Raw genomic sequence first — 24394 nt, 5'->3', positions numbered from 1 at the left:
ATGTTACAAATAACACACAGCATACAATGCCATAATAACTTTGTATTATTGGTGTAGGACACTTATGTATGTATAACATCTGAGGATGTGTAGTTTTATTCATGTTTTCACATAATTGTACAGGATATTGCTATAATATTTCACAAATTGTTGTTCTATAGAACTAAAATATGTGAAATATTATAGCTGATAATGTGTATATATATATATATATATATATATATATATATATATATATATATTATATAGTGTAATATATCAGATATTAATGTGTATATTACATTACATGTCACTTATTAGACGCTTTTATCCAAAGCGACTTACATACTTAATACTGTGTACCATCCCCACAGGAGCAATTTGGGGTGAAGTGTCTCAGGGACACAACGACATGCTGACTGCAGTGGGGTTTGAACCTTTGCCCCCCTGATCCGAAGACCAAGGCTCTATCCACTGCGCCAGGGCTGGGGAACAATAGTTTTGCAAGGGGGGGGGGGGGGGGGGGGGAGGGGGGGGGGGGGGAAAGGAGAAGAAGGGGGAAGAAGGGTGAAGAAGAAAAAAGAGGGCGAAAGAGAGGAAAAAGAGAAAAAGAGGAGAAAAAAACGAAAAAGTAAAAGTATTCATATACAGAAGTACTTTAATAAAGACCAACAACATATGCGTTTGTTGACTAATAACACTTGTGTTATGCAATTAACCATTAACACATTTCTATTAAATATTATATATTTCTAATAAATATTAAGTAAAACGTATCTACTTCTTTCAAGTTTATTACATACAATTATTATTATTTTCTTTATCAGGGATAGTTTTGAAGTAACCAATATGGACCTGTATTGAAGCTCATGGTTTGTGTGCTGTGGATAAATAATTAAATGTAACCATTGCATTTAATATGAACTAAGAAGGTATTGGTGTTATGATGTATTTCTTTTAACAAACAAAGAGAAAACCTATAGAAATTCTAAACATATCACTCCACTCAATTATTGGACAGTCACATACTTGATAGAACCAAACCTTTATTTTAAAGTAGTTCAACTTAATACAATGTAAAACAACCCATACAAGTAAGTAAGGTGCAGTATAACAAAATAACACTCTAAATGAGTTTTAACATAAAATAAACATTATCATCAACTTAATAAAATATATATAAATAAATATCAAACTATACACCGAACTATATACATAAAGAAGTGTCCAGTGTCCATGCCTCTGGTGGGGGGGATATACATGTTGTTATGCCCTCCAACCATTGCTCCTTTGGCACAATGTAGTACTACTCACTACTCCCTGTACTGGCAGTGTCCAGTGTCCGCTGTCCCAAACCTCCCACACCTTCACACGTGTTGGGCAGTACTTTGTGGGTCAGTGTTTTGCTGTATGGAGCAGGAGCAGGACTAGGAGCAGGAAAAGCAGAGAGGCTGGCATTCAGAGCCTGTGGAGCAGCGACCAGGACAGGAAACTGTGAGCTCACTGGTGTATATATCATGGAGCCCAAAGGTGGAGCAGGGAAGAGCTGCAACACCACCTGAGGAGCTGAGGGTGGAGCAGGGAAGAGCTGCAACACCACCTGAGGAGCTGAGGGTGGAGCAGGGAAGAGCTGCAACACCACCTGAGGAGCTGAGGGTGGAGCAGGGAAGAGCTGCAACACCACCTGAGGAGCTGAGGGTGGAGCAGGGAAGAGCTGCAACACCACCTGAGGAGCTGAGGGTGGAGCAGGGAAGAGCTGCAACACCACCTGAGGACCTGAGGGTGGAGCAGGGAACAGCTACATCTCCACCTGAGGGCCTGAGGGTGGAGCAGGGAACAGCTGCTTCACCTTGCTTTGATGCTTTGTGATCTGGAATGTGACAACAGCGAAGTTGAGGCATTTATTAGAAATGATCTATAGCAGTTCATGTTTCCAGATTTGTAACCGAACACATTTATAATAAAAACTAGTTTTTAATGCTATTGTTTATAAGAGAGTTTAACAAACATGGAAATCAAATACACAGTCACGTTATATTTGACCTTTTTGGTTGAGTCCATATTTAAGATGGAACCAAATGTGGAGGTGATGCTGGCCTTGATATGGTCAATTTGGGAGAGGATATCCCTGCCGTACATGGACAGCACCCAGAGACTGCTTGGGAGGAGGCTGGGCTCTGGGGGCTCCTGGCAGACCACAGGGACGAAGCTGGGGTCTGGGGGTAACTACTGGGGGTGTGATATAAAATGTATGCATGAGGCATTTCTTAATCTGAAACTATCATCATTATGTTTTAGTCTGGAGTGAGTCACTCAGTGTAAATCCTTTGATTGATAATATTTGCACCAGTAAATTGTAAATGTTCAGTAATATACTTATCATATGTGAATAATAAGTAATAGGTACACATGTTTCTATACTTTACCTTCTGACAGAGGTCACGTCACTTCAGTTTCCTTGGAGCGGGTTTATCCCTCCTGAAGGCCAAAGCCCGTCCATTCCGCATCTCCCATTTCTTTATGGCTTATAGGTTTAGTGATCATCTAAACTTGAAGTAAAATAACAATGCAAGTGTTAGAAAGAACCACACTGCAAAACGAACAACACTGACACCATGTTAACCATTATTTATACAGGTTATCTACACATATAATCATGTATAAACACACATCATGTTCATAAACGGTGAAGTTATCCTTTTATCCATAAATGATTTATATATGTATATTGAATTACAATTAATGTAATGTTATATACAGTATATAGCTAGCTTGAATATATATTCAACAATATACTTTATCCTTCCTGGAGCATATAACACACTTTATCATATCATAGTGAGCAACGACCCCTTATCTCACATAAAGATATTTATATCATATAATATATGATATACTTTAGGTGTCTATATGAACAAATAAACTGGTAAACATAAACTCATAAAACGTCACCAGTAACCAATAGGCATCTTAACCAAATCTGTAAAGTAACTAAAGGTAAGCTATTAAACACATGTAGTGGAGTAAAAGTGCACCATTTACCTCTGAATTGTAGTGGAGTAGAAGTACACAGTAGAAAAATATGGAAACACTCAAGTGAAGTACAAGTATTTCAACATTCTACTTAAGTACAGTACTTGAGTAAATGTTCTTAGTTACTTCCCACCTCTGTGTATACAGTATATGCTGTATGACTACTGTACCACTGCTCACAGAAGTGTAGTTACTAATTACAACATGCCAATCATACAAGAGTCGTTTAACAGCTTAAATTACTGTTGTCAATCGGATGTATAACACATGGCTGTGTTGACATTGATTAATATAATAACGTGTATTTAACCTAGACACGCTAGCATTAGCAATGCTGGCTTGCTAACTTTATGCAGACTGAAGTTGCCGAATATACCGTAATGTAAAAGTTGACGCCAAAACGACGGTTGTAAAAATAGGTTTTATGACTGTAAACGGGAAAATAGAAACATATAGTGTTGTTACTTACTCTACTTCTGATTCGTCCCGCGACTTGTCCACTGTCAACCAAAGCGTGAGGGGGCGGGTTCGGGTAGAAGCCGTGCCGTGAGTGGCTCTGTCCATTGTGATGCCGTGACGTGATTGGCTCCGTCCATTGTGAACTCGCGTCGTGATTGGTTTAAATCCAATCTCACAATGGACTGCGAGTATCATGATTGGGTGATAGATTGGAATTTGACAGACGGTCCTGCACCAACTAGCGCCACACGCCTCCGCGTATACTTAAGCAATAGCTTACGACAGGCCGTGGTATATGCTCATTATATCACAGCTAAGGGGCGTGGTTCGGCCCGACGCGAAGCGGAGGGTCGACAACCCCCTTAGCTGTGATATAATGAGCATATATCACGGCCTGAAGTGAGCTATTGCTTTTATAAAACGGTTACCAAGTGTGGCAATATGAAAGAAAAATACACACTCTAATTTAAATAGTTTTTATTAATAAATAATGATGTTCAAAATAAAATAGTCCCTCCGTTGCCTTCTGCACGAAACCTAGTGCGAGGTGGTTGCTATGCAACAACACTAACAGCTAGCGAACATATTAGAGCGTTGATCCATTATTTGGCTATTTATTTACATTCATTTTTCTATGTTGTCGTTTATTGTGCATCCACTGAAAAACTGTCCAGCATCAGTAGCATGGCTTACGTGGTTACTTGTATAGGTTGAGGCTCTAATCTAGGCTGTTGCTTGGCGTGGCGAGAATATTGCTCCACTTTCTCCGGTTCCCGAGATTGGGCTTCCGGTAGCTCTGGAGAGAGCTTTCGCACCTGTGGCCACTAACGGTCATAATTTCTCTGCTTTGTTTCAAGACCCGCATCAGAAAACTTTTGAATGGTGGTACTTTTCCAGTTGGTCTACCTGCTCTTCACGTAGCTCTGCATGTCGTAGTTTAGGTGCTTTTTTTTCTGGAGATAGGCACTCCTCAATCCACTCCTCCATATTAAGACCCCCCCCGGAGGTCGAAGTTAATCTTAAATGTTTCCATCTTATGCTTTGTAAGTTTGTTTCGTAATGGAAGAAATGCAAATATATTTATAAAACTGACAAGTCAAATCAAGCAATCTGATTGGTCGATAGCGTTTTTGCGGACCTCTTTGATTACAGATTTGAAAACATCGTTGCTTGCTTTAAAAGTAGCACAATTCATTATGTCAAACCTTGGAGAGTATCTAGATATCCCTGCCCTAGTGCTAAAGGAACTGCATTCTGAATATGTTTTGCCGTTTGATGTCTATGTCTGGGCCGCTGCGTAAAAAAGAGGGTTTCTGCCCCGTTACTTCTCCGCTGCTTTCTTGTTCCAGTTTCAAAAAAGCAAACTGCATGCAGTTTGCTTTTCAGCCCAACTGTATACTGTTTGTCTCAGGCGCGGAGGGATACTGACTTGTTGTGAAAAGTAACTTACAATTCTACCCGTGGTATACGCTCAGTATATCACGGCTAAGAACCAATCAGATTGCTTGATTTGACTTGTCCGTTTTATAAACATAAATATCTGTCTGTGATGTCAAATCACATACAGAAAGGTATATCCGTCATTTAATGGTAAGCTATTGAAATTGTGATTCCATAGATGTGTCTCCCATCACCCGAAACCCCTGACTATTCTCTCAACTCAGTATTTACATTCTTATATTAAAAGAAAATCAGTAATATCTTTAAAAACAACAAGTCCCTTTCTATCGGCTCTGCACCAGCTGTGTATTTATGGTGTAAATATAACCTACCAATCTACCAATTAGATCAAATATAAAAGTCAGCCGAATTAGTGTTGATACTGTGAGGCAGAGTCCTGCATCGGGTCGGGTATCCGCGGGTACCCAACGGGTGACCCGCAAAAAAGGTGATTTGCGGGTGGTATTTTTTCAAACGCTTTTTTCCGGGTTCGGTTCTGGGTAAAACAAAGATGATGCGGGTCGGGTTGCGGGTGTTGCATAATAAATATATTTAAATAATAATAATTTAGTTTAATGTTTAAATCCTCAGACCTCTCCCCCGCGGGACCGAGCATATTCATAACCTCTGCAGCGCATCTATCTGCTGCTGAGCGCGCCACATTCTGAATGGCTGAGGTGAAACTCTCTAGCGGAGAATACAGCATTTTCAATAACTCTTCCTCAAGAGCGAAATCCAACGTCTGGGAGGCTTTTGGTGTCATCCTAGATGCAGAAAATAACCAACATCCGAGGCTTTTTGAGCCAAATATGCAACTGCGTGTGTTAATAATTGCACGTTTTCACTGCTTATATATATGCGGGTTCGGGTCGGGTTGCGGATCTTGTGCCGACGGGTCGGGTCGGGTTGCGGAACTAATTGGCAATATGTGCGGGTAGCGGGGCGGGTTCGGTATTGCACATCGCGGGTGCGGGGCGGGAGCGGGTCTTGAAAATCAGACCCGTGCAGGACTCTGCTGTGAGGAGACGTATTGTGTGAAGAGAAATTGAAGATGTTGTTTAATTGCTGATATATTTATGATCCACATCACATATTCAGTTTCGGCTGCAGTTCTTTCAGTTTGTCTAGAAGTCTTCTCATCAGGGCTCTATAAATAAAGAACTACGGCAGATATGTAATATTCAATGCAGCCGAACCGTGTATTACAATGCCGTTATGTGATGACTTCCAAAGAGAAAAGCAAGCACACTCGGAATAAAGTATTATTATTTTTTTTTTAAATGTTTTCGGATAAACACCATATCCCAACGTGCATTGCGGCTAAAACATCCAACCACCAAGCTTGAACGGTAGCTGAGGATTATGGGTAGGTAGATGTTTTAGGGTTCATCAAAACCTCTGAAAAAAGAAATGTGCCTCTCAGAATCGAAAGGGAAAAACCTATGGGAAAAACACAAAAGCATTGTACACAATTTAAACCAATTAATTTTGTGTAATTAACAAGGATAAACTGATTTTTTTTAGTGGATGAATACTTCAGATATAGCTTTGAAATCATTTGACAGTGGGGGGAATACGGTTTTATTATGAAAACTTCGAGACCGGAAATACTGTTTTCACCCCGTGAGTGTTGACGCTAACTTTACATGGATGCTGACGTTACACGTTCTCCTGGCGAGACCTCAAATCATCTTCGTTATATCTATCAAATTAATTTTAATAACAATTCAAGTTAGTAGCTATTAAAGGCATAAAAAGACAGAAATGTATAATTCTTTCTTTAATAGAAATGTTTCTTCTGGCCGTTAAGCGTCCAAACTGGGCTTTTCTGGATAAGCGCATTTTTAAAACATATTCATTATCCATGCCGGTTTCAGTTGGATTATTTGTCACAGTTGTTTCGACCAGATCGGTCTCCTCCATTTTGTAGATTATTTACGACTTTTGAATCCACATAAATACATTGGCAAAATCCGGCTTACTTTGAGCATGTGTTTTAAACAGTTTAATCCCTTTGTGAATTGTTTCCACTTCCGTGCCGTCCTTTAATTTCTTCATACAGCGAGAATCCAAATGAATGAATCCTGAGTCCAATAACCATCAAAGTCACTCCAATAGTGCTCCTTAATTACGCTTTCATCCTCCTTTAACAAAAATACTTCACATTCATCCAGTTTGTGACAGTAGTTGTAGCATTTTTGAGACTTTTAAACTTTAATTACCGCTGTTGCGCCCCCCCCCCGCCCCCCCCTTGTGCCTGGGTCAACAGGAATAATTTGGGGGGGGATCTTGGGAAAAAAGGTTGGGAACCACTGCTATAGATCCTACACATCCACTGGACGTGGATACTGAAAGTACAATATATACGTCTCGCTAGAAATCTAATCAAAAAGCATTTTAATGGCCAAAATATCCTACAATTTAGGATTTTCCAGAGAGGGTTATTTGCAGTGTTGGGCAAGTTACTTTTAAAAAGTAACTAGTAATAGTTATATTTACTGCTCTCAAAAGTAACTAGTTACTTTATTAGTTACTAAATTATAAAAGTAACTAATAACAAGTTACTTTACTTTAAAAATAATAACAATACAAATACAAGTTTTTGTGTTGTTTTTTGCTGACTAGTTCTCTGAAGGCAACAGACTTGACCGCTGCGATGGACAGCATGTCCTCAACAACATACCTGGCAATCAATCTGTTTAGTTGACTGGGTGACATGTGGTGATCTAAAAAAACGTTTTTTGGCTGTTTAGATGGTGTTCCTCCATCGGGGTCACTGCCAGTGGTTGAGACGGTGGGGTCTTTGGCGACTAGTTTTATAGCCACATGTACATTAGTTAGGTGCTTCAGGAGATTGGCATTGCTGTTTTTCGATGTGGACAATGCTTTCTGTCCTGCACACAGTTTACATTTTACCGTAAGATTTTTTGCGTCCATTATCCCCACAAATTGAAAATAGTGGTTATATTTCCAAGTTGCAAATGCGCTGCTGCTCTCGCTGATACTTGCATCTGCCATTGTGTGTGTGTGTGTGCTGGTGGTGAGCTTTGCCGTGTGTGCGTGTTAGCATTAGCAAGTGTTCGTGTGTGTGTATTTTCCCCATAAGACAAGACCCGCCAAACTCTGTTTCTGATTGGCTTACCCTGAAATGTTACCCCACGTTAACCAATCATCACTCCTCTCTGGTTACTTTCACTTTTCCATGGTACTGTGAGAGGACATCGCTGTATTTGCCTGTAAGTTACATCCGCAGGGAGATTCGGTTCAGTTCCATCACATAATGTAACGCAGTAACGCACCCATTTAAATCACAGTAACTATAAAGGCGTTACTTAATGGGAATAGGTAACTAGTAACGCTATTAGTTAACCGCAAAAAGTAGTTGCGTTACAGTAACGCTGTTGGGCTAAACGCGTTACAAAGTAACGCGTTAGTCCCAACACTGGTTATTTGTGAATAGAGAACCGCAGTGACGCGTCGTAAAACCCGGAAGTAAACTTCTTCCGGTTCCTTCTTGAAAAAGCAATGCAAATTCTCCATAGGATTTTGGAAAATAACTCGAAATAAGGTCTGTGGTTGACACACATTTAAGAGAGGGATCACGTTTTGTTCAGCCGGATAATCTCCACATGTCAACCCTACTTTTATAATTTTTGAATCATAAATCTAGTCACCAAAAGCGAAATGCTAACGTTATGCTATAAACGAACTACAAGCCAGTACAGCAGCAGGGTCGCACGACTTCAACGTCACGCCAACTTAAGATCGTTTCAACTGACTTGCACTGAAACTGCACTTTGAACACTTTAAATATATTAACATTTTAAACTGTATACCCCGGTTATCTAGGCCCGTTTTGTTTAATGTATACCACGTTTATTTAGGCCCTTTTTGTTTTATGTATACATGTCACACTGTGGGAAACAATATTTTGATATTTCTGGATGTATAACACATTTTTGACAATAAAGCTGAATTTGACTTTCACGTGCTTGCATATTTTAACAAAGCTTTTCATTTTAGCCACACTGAATTTAACTAGAAGTCATGGCTGTGTCAATTACCAGTCTGATATCGTTTTACAAAGATGACAAGAAGAGTGTAGATAGAGGAGAGAACCACTACAAGTCAGGACACGTTACAGTGCAGCCTAGATGAAGGTGTGCTTACCGGTGTTGTCAGGGCTAGCATGAGGGACAAGGTTTATAGTGTCGGTGAGTAGTGATAGCAAGAGTACCGTTAACCTAGAGTTAATTTATTCACATTAATTCCCATCAACAAATCAATTGTATGTGTCACATTAAATCTTTATTAGGCAAGGCAAGTTTATTTATATAGCACTTTTCAACACAAGGCAATTCAAAGTGCTTTACAAAAAATGAAAGACATTAAGAAAATGGCATTTAAAATCAGTCATTAAAAAGAAAAGCTAATAAAAGAAACATTAAAAGAAAAAATACATGGATAAAAGTTACAGTGCAGTCTAAGATATTAATAGTTGAATTAAGAGCAGCGACAAAAAGAAAAGTCTTCAGCCTGGATTTAAAAGTAGTAAGAGTTGCAACGGACCTGCAGGTTTCTGGGAGTTTGTTCCAGATATTTGGAGCATAATAACTGTACGCTGCTTTACCATGTTTAGTTCTGACTCTGGGGACAGAAAGCTGACCAGTCCCTGAAGACCTGAGAGATCTGGATGGTTCATCATTTAGCAGGAGGTCAGAAATGCATTTTGGTCCTAAACCATTCAGTGCTTTATAAACAGCAGCAGTATTTTGAAATCTATTCTTTGACACACAGGAAGCTAGTGTAAAGACTTCAGAACTGGAGTGATGTGATCCTCTTTCTTAGTGTTGGTAAGGACTCGAGCAGCGGTGTTCTGAATCAGCTGCAGCTTTCTAATAGATTTTTTAGTGAGACCTGTGAAGACACCATTGCAGTAGTCCAGTCTACTGAAGATAAAAGCATGGACACGTTTTTCCAAATCCTGCTGTGACATAAGTCTTTTAATCCTAGATATGTTCTTTAGGTGATAGTAGGCTGATTTAGTAACTGTTTTAATGTGACTGTTGAAACCAATAACTAATTTAACCCGCTGACAAGAGAGCCCACCTCCGAAGATCGTGACTGGCTGAGGGACAGACTCGGGGGCAGGTTCTCAGGAATTTCTTGGCTTCTCTCCCCCGAGCCAGAAGAGGAACACTACAGCTTGGAAACACTTACTGTTCCTGAAATTATCAAATCTGTTGGGCATCAGGGACCTGAGGCAATTGTGGCAAGCATGGCATTGTCTGAAGAGCAAAAGAGGGCAATTCAGGTGGCTACCACTGGTCAGCGAACCAACCCAAACTGGCATTTGTTCAGGAAAGGAAGGTTGACTGCCAGCAACTTTGGAGCTGTCCTGAGGTCAAAGCATGTGACTGCTTCCTTTATTGCCAGGGTGCTAGGGAAACAACAAGCCCTTGATGGTGTTTTGTCTGTACAGTGGGGGACTATGAATGAATGTGAGGGCGTCAGGGCATTCACCACTGCAACTCAGATGCAGGTCCATGAGTCAGATTTGTGGCGAAAAAAAAGATTTGTGGCGATCCCTATCAGGATTGTTGGGGGCATCTCCAGATGGTCTGGTAGGGTCTTCCGCTGTGCTGGAGGTAAAGTGTCCCTACGGAGCCAGGGAAATGACAATTAGTGAAGCCTTGCAAATCAAGGGCTTCTGTGTCAGTAAGGAAGGAGAAACATTCAGCCTGCGTGAGGAACATCCTTACTGGCACCAAGTGCAAGGTCAGCTTCACCTCACTGCAAGGAAGAAGAAATAAAAAAATTGTGAATTGTTTTTAATTTACATTTACTCGTCTTTGCAATGTTGTGGTTGTTAGAGTGTTAGGTTTCCTATCAGCTCGTCTGTTGGGAAGATATAAAATATTAGTTTCATGGAAGTCACTCCGTCACATATACTGTAAGAGCATTAAGACATACAGTACATAGGCTAAAACAAAACATCTAAAGATATAACCTTGCACTTTGATAAGTCTCGTGAACATTTTCACTATTTTGACATTTTTATAGATGAAAATTGAACTAAAGAAATAAATGGTAGATTAATCCATATTGAAAATAGGTGTCAGCTGCTACAATAATTATAATAGTTATATTTCTTCATTAATTAAGATAAGATATTACTGTATTGATCCCAATTTGGGAAATGTTTGTGTTGCAGCAGCATAACAAGAAAAACAAAATATAAGTTATTATATATACAAAAGTATGTGAGGGATGGAATATTAAATTGAATATAAATGTAAAATGTACATGTGATTTTACGTCCAAGAGAAGCTATGGAGCAGAGAGTTCTCTGCCAGCCAGAGGTGATTTGTTATTAGTTCAATATGTCAAACTGATTTCCCTGACTACAATCTTTAGTTACATGGTGAAACGTTATGCTGCTTGTACTAATAAGACTTATCATATAAGCCACGCAGGTTTTAATAGGATGTATTCATTATCTTGACTTATGTTGCGGTCTTTTCAGCAGCGCCATCTCTATAACGGCGATACAGTCACTACCCATTATTTACATTTCACCGTGACATGGACAAAAATGTAATGTCAGCTTACCTCATGGCACGAATCCAGACTCTCCTTTGGAAAACTTTGGCCGGGAAACGATAGAACAAGCACGTTTCATGCGAAGACCTTTGGCTGCAACCCGGAGCAAAGCAACAAACCATTGCGTAGCTAACTAGTAGCGCTAGCTTTAGCTAACGTTAGCCAACGAAACGAACTGCCGAGTAAAATTGGAAAACACTGGTAATTAATTAAAACTACGGTGTTAAAAACGACAATTTCAAAAATACAGATTCTAATGGTCAGATATAGATATACAGATACTAAAGATAGGCAGGTACTTGCTTTCAAGCAGAACACAGGGGAAAACAAATTTAGCTGGAGTGTTTACGTGTTCGGCGTAATGACGTACAACGGCCTCGACAATTTCTGTAGTCCTATTCAGCCATTCGGTAACAACCATCGTTTTTCAGACACGTAAACTCTTCAAAAATCCCCAGTGGGGTCACTACTGATGTATTTAAAGTCGTAGAACAAAACGTGATTTACCTCTTAAATTTGTGTCAACCACAGACCTTATTTCGAGCTATTTTCCAAAACCCTATGGAAAAAATGCATTGCTTTTTGAGGAAGGAACCGGAAGTGCTAAAAATGCTAACTTATTTCCGGGTTTTACGACGCGTCACTGCGGTTCTCTATATAAGACCCTCCGGAGCGTTTGCATTCAACGGGAGCACTAGAGGTCGAAAACTTTAAAATGTGATTATAGGTCATAATAAGGACCTGAACAATCGACCTATTTGGTCGTATGAGTTGGAGGACTTGTTGATTCGAACATAATGTCCCGATTAAGGGACGTGCTTCCAATAAACGTTGTCCTGCAGGTGTTCAAATGGAAAGGCTGGCTCTGGACATATAGGGAACCCCTCCTCACTTGATGATTACCAAGCCTCATGAATGCAGAATTCTCTTTTTTCACATGTAGCATACACATTAGTGTGTTCTGTAACGAGGGAACGTCCGAAGTGGAAGCAGACCCTGCCTGGAGACACAGGAGTAGTGCAGGTCTGCCTCTCCTGCAGGCATTTTATGTTAGTGTCACCTACCATGAGAATAGTTATGCAGTACTCATAATGGCCCGCCAGCATCAAGTCACTGGAGAGTCCTGACACCTATGATCTGGGGAAATCTCCACACAACATGGTTGGTAATGATGAATATAAATGCAAATGGCAACATGACAGGGGGAAACAAATTACACCCATCACTTGGCCAAATTGCTCCAAATTGAAGACGTGTTCCAAACCTGAGCATATTGCACCACTGGTTTATGAACAAAATAGAATATAGAAAACAAGGTAATAGCTCATTTTCACTCCTCGGTTACCATGGCCTGAGGAAGGCACTGATTTTGATGTATGATTACACATCATTAAGAGACATTTGAACTGTATCTTTTGTTGTTGTTGTTGTTGTTGTTGTTGTATTTCCATGTCCTGTTTTCAGCACAGGGGATCCATAATTTGCCTTTTGTGTTCTCTGAGTGCATAACTAGAGTAAAGCCTGTACAGGCTCTGTTGACATTAGTTCCCTCTCCTGTGTACGATGGTGCCCTATTGAAATGCTTAGGAGAGCAATGGGAAATCATGACCAATGTTTAAAGTAACGTGTATCTGTCTCTGTATTAGTGTAGCAGTTGTTGCGATATGTGTTTTCATGGTGCTAAAGCTTTCCCTGACAGACTGACCGCGTGTTGTTGACCTCCCTCCATCCCATTCCCGCTGCTAGTCATTTATTTCCTGGGCACCTTCAACACCAACTAAATGTGTGCTTCATTGAGAAGAGCTAACATGGGAGGGGAATATTGTCTCTTTTCCCCCATTAAGCCACAGAGGATAAAAGAACCTCCTCCTTTTCACCCCGCCACTCACTCCATGTTATCCTCACATTGGGGAATGCAGGCAGACTTGAGATCAACGGCGCGAGGTGCAGAATACAGATCAGCAGCAGGGAGAGCTGCTGCCCAGACTATTAGCATACCTAATTGACCTCTGGCTGAAAAACCCCTGTGTGCTGTGACTGACCCCAGCCCCTGCCCCCCCCCCCCCCCCCACTCCTCACACATCCACCATAATATTATTTTCCTCAGTGTCTTCTTTGCCGTTTTCAGTGATAAGTGAGCATTGTTCAAGCCACCAGTATGCTTGTCTGCTGCGTGCTTTGCAACAGAATGAAACCCCTGTGAGTCTACGGTTTGTTTTGTACTTTCCCCCTCCCCCTAACACCCTCCCTGCTGTCATCCAGAGAAAGGATTCACCGAACCTTGACTAGAGAGGAAGTGAAACTCTGTTCCCTTTAATTGTTTCAATGATTTATCTAAAGTAAGGCCCAGGGGCCTCATTTATAAAGCCTTGCGTAGGATTGACGTGGGAAGGTTGCTTACGTAGGACAAAGCAAATAAATACGCACAGACATTTTCCGATTCATAAAAGACTGCGTACCGGCGCAGGCCTTGCGTACTCCACATCCTACGCCGGTTTCCCTTTATAAATCACAATCAACTCGAAATGCGGCGCAGCTTTTGCGGGCTTCACGTAACGCCCATATTTGGCTATAAATAGTCAAAGAAACGCCCATTCATTCATTCATTTTGACTGACTGCATGAAGAAGATAGCAGGAAATGACGACAGAACAGCTAATAAAGACATCTTACACCGTGTCGGATGTTGGTTATTTTGGGGAGGTCGAGATACATCTTATTGTTTGGTGGATGCAGTTTGAACCAGAGTAGCAGCATGGAGGTCGGATCGTCACAAAAATGAATAAACAAATGGTCCGAAAATTTTTAAAACCTCTTAAGCCCCAAGCCTGTTTTTCAGCTCGAAAATGACATTCCCAGAACAAATGACCATATCTTCCCTTCTAAAAGGGTTAAATTAATAATCTTTTTTTCAAAGTAATGATAAACCTGTGAGTTGAATGTAGATAAATCAGAATCAATATAGATGTTTTTTATTTTAAAGAAAATTCAGATTGAACATGGTAAAAAAAATTAAATTATAGTGTCCGTCCAAAATATATTTTGTACTTATAGTGAAAACTAACCTTGGATGATGGATTAGTAGACTAACAACTTTAGGAATCCAAAGTACAACATATAATAAGTACCATGTATCAAGATTGATGCAAAACAAGTGATATTTGACCTTTTTAGACAGATTTAGCAAAACCTGTTCTGGTGTCATTTGGGTGGATTTTCCTTATCTCTGGCCCCCCTTCTTCGATTTTGAAATGTGACATCTCTTTCTGACCGTTAGAGCCAATAGATTCGGAGGGAAATCGTCCCGCACACACTCATGTTAAAAAAAAAAGATGGCGTCTTCGTGCATTCAATCTTGCTACAGAATGTATGAATGGCCTGCTCTGATGTTTGAAAACGGAATTGCAGTTTTATTGCTTATAGATTATCAGAACATTTCAAAGGGGACACAGCCACATTGGATATTAACCTATGGATTAACGACAGCATCGTTGTTATCGTTGTAATGCCATTGAAGACCAGTTTAGACCAGACAAAACCAAGGTAAGCCATGTTAGCGTTGTAGGCTACCTAGCGCCACATGTTTTGATGTACGTTTTTGTTGATAACGTCGCAAGTTTGCATCTTTCAGAGGTGGGCACCGTTAGATTATGTGTCTTTACGATCAAAAACGATGTGTTCGATGTGCAACTAGGATAAGTAATAAGGGAGCTAGGAGACATTTTCGGTGCAGTAATAGGTTAGCATTTTTCGCTCTGGGCTAATTCAGAGGCTCACTTTTAGCATTGTGTGGTTTTAAAAAAAATAAAAATGAAAAAGATCAGTTTAATGTGTTTTTTCCCGTTATATGGATATAAAATATTCATAGTTTATTAAATATTAAGGTTCCTTAGACGTTGTTTCCTGCAAATGACGCGATTTCGGCCCCGGAACCGGGTCCGTGGGGCTTAAAGGGGACATATCATGCAAAATGCACTTTTGTACGTCTTTTGTACATGAATATGTGTCCCCGGTGTTCCAGGGAACTCACCAAGTGTCAGAAAACACAACCCTCTCTATTTTCCTCCATACAGGTCACATTCCGACCATTATTGTTTTTTTTGACTAAACAACATTATTTTGTTAAATAACAACATGGTGATGTTTTGTAAATGATTACATGTCTCTTATTTAGCACAGAGCATGATATCCGTGACATATGGATCTTAACAAAGTTCCTCTGTACATCCAGCGTACTGTATCTGACTTTATTTCACATGAGCTCCAGTGTGGAACCCCAATGATCAATGATCCATTGCAGCTGGCTTCATTATAATTACATTTATTTATCACGGGGGTGGTCTCAAGTCAAGCTGGAGGTTTGCCCTTGAGCGAGGGCAGATCACGTACCAATCACGGCCCTCGCGTTTCAAACTGTCCGAAATGAGGTGCTACATCTGTACCCTGTATCAAGATTGATGCAAAACTAGTGGCATTTTTAGAGAGATTTAGAAAAAAAAACCACTTCTGGGGTCATTTGGGTGCATTTTCCAGATCTCTGGAACCCATCGTCGATTTTGATGATTGACACCTCTTTTGAACCGTTAGAGCTAATAGAATCGAGGGGAAGTTCATAAAATCCATCTAAATTACCTATTGGTGAATGAGTGATGCCAGAATGCCCGAAACTGGAAGCTGTCATACAATCTCGTAGCAGCATATGAAATCTCCGTTATTGACATAAATATGATGATGGATTATCAGTAATCATTTCAAAGTGACACAGACACATTGGATTAACCTTCAGCAGCGTTTTTATCGTTTTAATGCCATTGAACACAACTTTTGATCAGAAACAGTAAAAGGTAAGACATATTTCCCGATTTTGCTTCGTAAAGCTATGTTGTGTGTTGTCTGGGTTTGCTTCCCCTGCCGCGAGTTTTGATCGCGATGATACTAATACCCCTAGAATCCGTGGAATCTCAGCTGTCTAGCTAATATCTTGTTTGTGCTTCGCGTCGGGCCGAACCACGCCCCTTAGCTGTGATATAATGAGCATATACCACGGCCTGTCGTGAGCTCTTGCTTAAATGTATACTAGGGATGTTAAGATTCACCTATTCGCATCGGTGCACCGGCATAAACGTTCAAGATGCGAGTGCACCGGTTAAAAGAGTGCACATCGGCTACAGTTTGGGTTGAACTCGCGATGCATCGATTGTAGTGTCTTTGCATGGTAAAAACCCTCATCCTGTCAGCACTCAGCAGAGACGATCTTTGATCTTTGCTGCGCTCTACGGAGGCCGAGAGTCTCAGTTATCAACACACACGGAAGTCGAGGAGAAAGAGAAACACAGCGCACCGAAAAATACCTACAAATCAAACGTTTGGCAACACTTCGGATTTTTCAAGAAAGACGGACAACTTGAAAAATCGCTCGCAAATTATTAACGATGCCGAGCCGCTTTAAAGTACACAAGTAGTACGAGGAACTTAGCGACGCACATAAAGAGGCGACATGGGGCGCGGCTGAAAAGAGAAACCTGAAAGTTAGACATATGAGTTAAATCACCCAGTGAGGTGTTCTGTCCAAGAGATTAGTGTTTAGTTTACAGCAGCCTGTGACTGCCAATAACAGATTAAATGTCTTCCTTGCTGTAAGCAGTTATGATAGAGCTGTTTGGGAAAGGTTATTTGTATTCTTTATTGTTCATATAGAAACCACTGCCTTCTGCTCACTGGTGAGTTAGCCTATGGATGAGTGTTAAGCACATCAGGCTGGCAGCTGTGTGGGAATTGCACTATGGTAGTTATTTACACATTGTTAATCATAGGCAATGCATCCTTAAATTGTTTAACTGTGAGGTGTTATACAATTGTACTGTACTCTGGAGAGTTTTTTAAGGTCAAAAAGAAACAGCATGATGGGATGTGCAGTACTAGTAGAGAGAACCAAATATGTAAAGCACTTTTTTGTTAATTTATGATTTGCTGCATATGAGGAATAAAACAAAAATCTTCTGTCGTACCCATAGACTGTATATATAAATGGACGTAGGGTACGTGAGGTCACCCATAGGATTCTGCAGAGTTGCCGAGAAGCCCTTAGTAGGCGGAGTCGGCCACTAACGGCTCGACAGTGACGTCAGAGTTCAACTCCCGCCTTCTCCAGCCTGCTCCAAATAAGGGCAAAGAGGCGGAGCCGAGGCGGGACCTGCTGCCACCGAGCTGAAAGTTCCAGTGCTAGCTGAAGCTACCAAGCTAAGCTAACATGCTCCCCATCTGCACACTGCCGTGGCATTTTACGTTTCTAAGGTAAGCGGACATGAAACTATTCAGCAAAACTATAAATAATAATCTAAGTTATTGAGTTTTTAGCATAATACTTCAGAATCTTAAAATCCCTTAACATTTGTATGCAATTGTGCTAAATTCAACACTGGAATCAAGCAAATATTAATATGTTTACTTGACATTAGTTATTTATATTTTGATATCACTTAACTATACGTTTAATAGATTTAAGTCAAGCTAAGGTACATGTGATGGTAGCTAGTTAGTGCTCTTACCTGTGAGGCCTCCTCCAAACAGCATAATAACCAGACTGTATCATTAAAACTAAGTACCAGTTCTAGATCGTTGACTTTAGACAAACAATTCAAAAGACAGAATGTATTTAAAGACCAATCTTTATTTGAATGTGTCTCTTAACCTGATATATTAGTAATACAGTAATAGTATTGACAATCTAAAATAATTGAGCAACTCAACAGTCAACTTTACGTTTCTTATTGTCTAAAGCAGCGATTTTCAAAGTGTGAAGCGCGCCTCCCCTGGGGGGCGCCAGAAAGCTTCAGGGGAGGCGCAGCGTGAGACACAAAAGAACGAGAAAAAGACGAGTAAAGTGACACTTGCCCACTTGTGGCTGTCTGTGGAGACCGAGTTTCCCCACCTCGCCAAAAAGGCTGTAAAAGTGCTCATTCCCTTCACCTCCACCTACCTGTGTGAGTGCAGGTTTTCCGCATTGACTTTGATCAAAAGCAAGTACCGGTAAAGGCTGCAGCCAGAGTATGATCTGCGTTTATTCCTGTGTGCATCAAAGACGCAGACTCATTGTTCCCACTAAAGTAGGGGTGAGTGTAATAAGGAGGCAAAGTTGACGTTCAGTGTGTTGCCGGGAGCATATAAGGATTTATCCACCATGTTGAAAATGTTAAAAAAAATATGTCTTGAGAACACGGCGTGCGGAAATATACGGGTCGTGCTGCAGCTAGATGTGCCTGTCCTGTGTAAGAAGGTGTCGGCGACTGACATGCAAGGAAGAACGGCTGTCCACAGGCTGTTCCAACTTTAACAACTGTATTAACTTCCAGGGTAGTGAATTGAACATGCAATTGTAATTGGGTGTGTGGTATATTTTCATGCACGGACACGCATGTTCCACAACACACAAACTGAACAGCACTCAATTTTCCGATCGCTACCAGTGTCCTTGCGATCTTGTTATAATAACAAGTGCACGTTACTGATGTAATATGGTTGAGACCATTCGGGCTTATTCTAGAGGGGTGCAAGGAATAGTCCAAGTAGTGGGGGAGTTTTATACAATATGTTTAAAACATAAAAATAAAAATGTTTTAAAAAGTTATTGTTTCATGTTTTAAGGAGGTGACGCTACTCAGCCAATCAAATCAGTGCAGTCAGCACGATAGATTCAAACACACACACACAGAGACGAGACAAGACGAGAGAAACAGTCGGAGTAATTTCAAATGGCGGAAGGTAGACAGCGAAAACAGAGCATTTAATTACATTTTCTCTTACTGGACCTCTTTGAAATGCAATTGAATACCCCTGCATTATAGCAACAACAACAATAATAATAATAATAACAGCAATAATAATTGGGAGGGGGGGCGCGGCTGTTCTTATGTTCTCTGAGGGGAGGCTCACCTGCCCAAACTTTGAAAACCCCTGGTCTAAAGCATTTGTTATTTTCATTTTCCCCCTCTCATATTCAGTGTGGACGGATTGAGACAGCGTGGTGTCCAGAGAGCTGCAGAGACTTCAGGGAGAAACCTCCGTGTGATGGACGTCCTGTCTGTTGGTTTGTAGAGGACTGAGGGTCTTTCCTCAGCGAGGGGGACCAGGCCTGATGGAGGAGCCCATGCTGGGCAAAGCTGATACCAACTGCACAGGCCTAGTCTGTCACTTTATTTGACTAAATGTGTTTACTTATACATTTAATAGTTTTACACCTTCTGTCCATATGTGCTTTTTATTTAAAACATGTTTGATTAAGTTTTGGTTCACATTTCAATAAATTGTATTTGTATTTGCACTCCTTTTGTCCATTATTCTTACTGAAAATGTTAGATTACACATTCACATCTGACTGAAGATTGGCCCCATTTATTTGTGACGTTGCAAACTCTGTGGTACAAGGCACAAGTGATGTGAAGCTCATAAAGCGAGGCAAATAGAAATAATCAGCGGATGGAGTGTAGATGTGGAAATAGGTGCATTCGATCAGCTGACTGTTTTTACAATAAAAGTAGTTTCTTAGTGTACACTGAAAAAATTGATACTTTGGACTAACTTAAAAAAAATGCACTAATTTGTTACAGCTAATTTTTTTAGTTTATTCCAACTTGATTTTTCAACCTAAAAAAAAATTAAGTTGAGTTAAGTGAAAAATATTGCTTCTGTCTATGATATATATTTACATTCACACAAAGTAATAAGATGATTCATTCTGAAGACAGCACAACATTGATTACTTTGTTATAACTTCATTTTTCCTTTTGGACTAACCTCATATTTATATTAGATCTAAGTAGAGTTTTTAAGTTTGTGAAAACAAATAAAAAAAAATACTTCATTTTGTTGCAGGCTATATTTTTTATCATAGCTTAAAATATTTCATTTTATTACAAAGCAAACACTTTAATGTACATCAATACAATACTGTGTTTTGTTTACTGTAAACAAATTACATTTGACTTATAACACTTTGTTTAGCTCAGTTCACATAAAGACAGGAATATTCTCTTCAAAAGACCTTAACATTTATTGGGATGTCTTTAAAATATGCATCACCTATTCTGTTTTATAAAATACAATATTTTTTTAATTAAAAATAAATACATCAATAAATTAATACAATTAATTGATTAAATTATGCAACCAATTTGCACTTATGTAAAAAATAAATAAAAGTAAATCAAGATCACTTTGGCTTTTTTTTTTACAAAACTCTCCTGTAGCCTTAACCACATGCATATTAACATGTTAAACTAGCTTGCATATCTCTCCTTTAAAATGTAAATATATAATGCGTTTAAACCTGGCTGCCTTTTAATTAAACGTATGCATGACATCTTGTTTTTCTTTACATTTTTAAACACTTCAACAATATTTTCTCCAGCTCTTAATTACAACTTCAGATAAACATGTATTAGCCATTAAGAACGGTTTAAGTAGCATTACCAGAATCTGTGAAGTCACATTCTTTTTTAACTTCAAATGAAACATACAGAGGCCAAAGCAATTAAGCAACGACAAATGCAGTTCAATCCCTAGCATTGCAAGCTTTAAACAAGGTTGGCCTTTTGTGTCAGTTCAATAATTTCAACCAGATACGAGTTCTTGTAGAGACTGAGCTGGAGGGTGTGGACAAGATGTCAGTATCGTCTGATTGAGCAGACGCTGCTTCTTCACAGACGGTAAAGTTGTATTCTTGGACACCATCATCAGGTATTGGGATGACCTTGATAGTTGTCAAATCTTCAAGGTCAACAGAGGATGTCAGGTTGACTAGTGCATCTCCAATGTCTCTGTATTGATATTGCATTCTACAACGTCCACTTATAGAGTGCCACAGTGACGCGTCCTAAAACCCGGAAGTAAGTCAGCATTTTACCAATTCCGGTTCCTTCGACAAAAAAACCAATGCAATTTCTCCATAGGATTTTGGAAAATAGCTCGAAATAAGGTCTGTGGTTGACACACATTTAAGAGACGGATCACGTTTCGTTCAGCCGGATAATCTCCACATGTCTACCCTACTTTTATAATTTTCGGATCATAAATCTATTGATCATAAATCTATCAATTAGATTTATGATCCGGCTGAACAAAACGTGATCCGTCTCTTAAATGTGTGTCAGCACAGACCTTATTTCTAGCTATTTTCCAAAATTCTATGGAGAAATTGCATTGCTTTTTTGTTGAGGGAACCGGAAGGAGTTTACTTCCGGGTTTAAGGACGCGTCACTGTGGCACTCTATTTCACACACTTTCCTGACTTCATCAGTAAGCTGCGCCATTGTCTCTGGAATTCCATTAGGCAACACTAGCTTCCTGGTTTCATCGGGATTCAGAAGAATTTGTTACTTGGCTGGCGTTTTCACGGTCATCTCAGGCAACCCAAAAGGAACTAGAAAAAACAAGAACATAAACAATAATATTAGTAATAGTGCAATGATACACTGACAACTGAATGTCAGTGTATGTCTCACAATAGTGACATGCCTGGAATGACAGAGCAAATGATTGCCACCAGTAGCTCTCAATAAACATACAGATGTGAGGATTGACTTTACATGCAACAATATTAATGAATTGCAGTCTTGTATTTTTAATTTACTTGTACAATACATACTTTTTCTCATGTAACTTTAATATTTTTAATTACCTTACTTAACATTTGGGTACATAACTAGATATATTATCGCTTGAGATTAGAGTAGAGTAACGCAGTGTCCACACGGCAGCGTGCGTTGAAGCTAAATTCAATCACATCAATCTCCCGCCCCGGACACACAAGCACGCGGTTTGATTGGCTAGAGCTTGTACTGGCATATAATTTGATTGGCTGACGCTTCTGTCGAAGCTTGAAAAGTTGAACTTTTCTCAACTTTTGAAGCGAGCAACGGAGGCAAAGTGAAGCGACGGAAGCACAATGCAGTTCGGCAAAGCGTGACATCAAAGTAAATTGGACGATGCGTTGAAGCTTCAACCAGGTTCAAGTTATAAACTGAGCTCTATGGGGGTTTAAACAACAACAACACACACTTAAATATGAAAAGGTTCAACTACAAAAATCATCTTGGCTTGCGCAGCACGCTCACAGGCATAGATTGCGCAACCTTGGAAGTGCAGTGCAGGCATATTGTCATTCAAGAGATGCGTAGTTCTTTTGGAAAACATGTTTTGAGTTTAGCCTATTCACCTCGTTAGCATAAATAATACTCATTACATTGACACATGCATTATTTTTGATCAAAATAATGGTTGTTGGTAATAGCGACCCACACAGATGTATGATTTCACTGCGTCCGTTGGCTCCCACATAACTCAAACCCTGGCTTCAGCGCACGCTGCCTTGTGGACGGGCCTTAAGTCTCCATTTTGGGTTTTTCAATCCTTTTTAAACGTACATGAAAACTAGTTGCAGTTCATTTTGGAACTTACCAAATCAGCATACATTGTGACCTTCAGTGGAAACAGCAAACCTGTAAACACAAAGGAAATAAATAAATAAACAAGGTGTATTTAAACAATCTTAACCCAGCATAAATCACACACCCTCACCCTCAAAGCATGGTCAACAAGACGGGCAGCGTGTTACAAGGAGATTCGGGTTGTTTCCCCCTCCCCACTGTTTACAGTCCCCTCTCCGGAGCGGAGTGGTCCGACTGCGAGTTGCTGCGGAGCATAGATACACCTTCAGCCACATAACTATAGCGGTCCCAGAGCTTTAATAACGGCTCGCCAAAAGTATAAACATCTCTAACGCTGGCTGGGGTCTGGCTCTTAGTGTATTTAATATTCTGCTGTGTTTTTTATGAGCTGAGCACGCATTGAAAATGACCTGGTTTAACAGCTTAAAAACTAGCTAGCACGTAGCTAAACTTGCATAGCCCCATATAAAATACCTTATGTGAAACCAATATAACATTTGCAACTATTTAAACTTTTCACTAGTCAAACCGACACAACAAAAAATCGCCACTTGCATGATAAATGTATGAAAATTATCTGGTTAAGCCATCCTTAAAAAATGGTTACACGTGGTTAAACGTTGCTAGCTAACACATAGCCAAATACAAAGACAGATGGTAAATGAGTTGTTTATCTTGACACGACACTAAATGGATAAACATTTAAACATAGTTTAAAACAAAAAAAGCAACCATTTCAAATCCTTACCTTATTTAAAAGTGTTTCTGGGTCAGACACTCTCACAGAGAGTGGGTAGAGGTGTAATGGAGGCTGCAGCAAATCTTGAAGTCACCTTGCTACGTCACGTGGTCATGTGACATGCTTTGAAGTGAAAATAACGATTTAGGTTGAATATTGTTTTTAAGTTATTTCAGGGGGGTGTGTGTTTTGCTTCTGGGCAAACGGAAAAAATCATGTCAAAAACGGAAATCATGATTCTTAATTAGACCAATTTAAAAATGTACTTTGATTAAATGACACAGTCGTTGCACTTTTTTCAGTGTACTGGTCTTAAAATCTCATAGCATCCGCTTTTAATTTTCCTCTTGGATGTTCTTCTTGACCCTCAGAGAAGGAGAAAATGTCGTGTCTTTCAGGCATGTCCTTTCCGAACAAAAATTACAGGAAACATAAAACATATTATTGCAGAACAAGTGTGTTATTTATGAAAGCGGTGTGTTTTTGTGTTTAGGGGCTGTAGATATAATTATTTTGTAATAGTAATGTTTTTTTTTATTTCAATAGTGAGCTACAAAGACAATCAGATTATGAATGAAAAGTATGAAGTTTATCAACATTGAAATATATGTTATTATCAAAATAATATTTAACTGTTATCAAAACGTAGTGTAACTGTAGAAGCTTGCTCTGTTGTCTCACTGAAAGAATAACTTTTA

General features: G+C 39.7%; 2 long non-coding RNA genes across 2 annotated transcripts; both read right to left on the bottom strand.

Moving 5' to 3' along the window:
• Positions 1-1005: 1005 nt before the first annotated feature.
• LOC307020467 lies at positions 1006-3599 on the bottom strand. Its single transcript, XR_013802899.1, has 3 exons — positions 3482-3599; positions 2406-2528; positions 1006-1849 (listed from the first exon to the last, which is right to left on the bottom strand). It is a non-coding gene; the product is annotated as an uncharacterized lncRNA (long non-coding RNA).
• A 16754-nt stretch (positions 3600-20353) lies between these two features.
• Positions 20354-23822, bottom strand: LOC307020466. The gene is made up of 4 exons (XR_013802898.1): positions 23706-23822; positions 23088-23201; positions 22968-23008; positions 20354-21930 (listed from the first exon to the last, which is right to left on the bottom strand). It is a non-coding gene; the product is annotated as an uncharacterized lncRNA (long non-coding RNA).
• Between the last annotated feature and the right edge of the window lie 572 nt (positions 23823-24394).

The sequence above is a fragment of the Notothenia rossii genome (genome assembly GCF_949606895.1).
Source record: "Notothenia rossii genome assembly, chromosome: 9".
NCBI lineage: Eukaryota > Metazoa > Chordata > Actinopteri > Perciformes > Nototheniidae > Notothenia > Notothenia rossii.
The sequence above is the reverse complement of the archived record's forward strand: the minus strand, read 5'-3'. Positions and strand labels throughout refer to the sequence as shown.